We start from the raw sequence: 1,482 nt of genomic DNA on the forward strand, positions 1-1,482 counted from the left end.
TAAAGTTGTGCTCTGGTTGAGATTGGTTAAAGGTGTTCTGGTTGAGCTTGGTTTAAGTGCTCTGGTTGAGCTTGGTATAAGGGTTTATTACCAATAGGTCGGTCTTGGCTTGTTGTGAAAGAGAGGTTGTATGATGGCGTGGCCACGGTAAGAAATTAGATGCCCCATAAAGAGCGAAAATAAGTAAATAACCTAGCCGGGTATCCCCTCCCATGCCCCAGCACGGGCATTAGACAAAGTCCATGAAAGGACAAAAAGCTCTTAATTGAGCACGAACCTTTTCCTAAACGGATAAAAGGGTTAGCCAAGATAAAAGAGTTGCACATGGGCATTATTAAGACCTGATCGGGGCGTACCTAAGAAAAAGGCGACGCTTATTAGTTGGCTATTTCGATACACTTAGTAGCGCATTCACGATACGAGCGGCGCTGTAAGATTTATTTCGAACGGCGTCGACGAGTGATTAACAGGTGTACAGACCGAAGTTTGGATACTCCCTTTTTGGTGGTCCCTTCGCGAGTCCCTGGCTGACTTTGTCCAATCATTATTGCCGTTAACTAGGTTGTTTGGTAAAAGGTAAAACTACTATTTGTAAAAGGTAATGTTGGTATTTGTTAAAAGTATAAAGGGTGTATTGGTTTAAAAGGAACACTTATAAGGTGATTGCATTACATGTATTTGGTGAAATATGGTAAAAAGAAAATTTGGTACAATGACATTGATACTGGTATAAGTAATTGCACTGTAAAAAATGGTTGTTTAAAAGGGAAAGATAAGTTAGTACCCCTGGTGTGAAGGGATGAACGACGTGGATGGTGGCATTCCTACTTTTCTTTGGTGCCTCTATTTTCATGGCACGTCCTTTTCCCACTTCCCTGCCCACCTGACATGATTCGTTCTAGTTGTATCGAGCCCACCCGGGAAAGGTGTTGTGGGGTCTCAGATTTAGCGTAAAAAGTCAAAACTTTTCCACAATACCTGACAACCATTTAATTTCTGAGCTTCCGTGGCTCAATGGTTAGCGCGTTCGGCTGATAACCAATAGATTGGAGTATGTTATAGTCCAATTTGTCCCCCATCTAACCATACTAAAAACATTGAGCTACGACAAACAAGGGCCGAGATATTAAGCAAAATGTTCGTCAACTTAGGTATCGTCTCACTTATTTTTATTATGTTACTTATGATTTTTGCACTAAACTTTGGAGGCTCATAACTCTTGTTCTACAAGAGATACTGGGATCTCCTTTGGATATGTTATAGTACTCTTTGCTCCCCATACAAGGATACTTTAAACTTGAGGCTACCTCAATATCGTCGTCAACTTACTTTTTGTCTCACTTATTGTTAGAAGGTTACTTTTGATTTTTGAAAATAAACTTTGCAGGCTCGTAACTCTGTTTCTACTGGAGATACGGGGATGTCCTTTGAGTATGTTATAGACCAATTTGTCCCCCATCTAGCCATACTCAGAATTAGGGC

Source organism: Phalangium opilio, unplaced genomic scaffold (assembly GCF_054372755.1).
Source record: "Phalangium opilio isolate 3A_F unplaced genomic scaffold, DU_Popi_V2 ptg001675l_1, whole genome shotgun sequence".
In the NCBI taxonomy this organism is placed as follows: Eukaryota; Metazoa; Arthropoda; class Arachnida; order Opiliones; family Phalangiidae; genus Phalangium; species Phalangium opilio.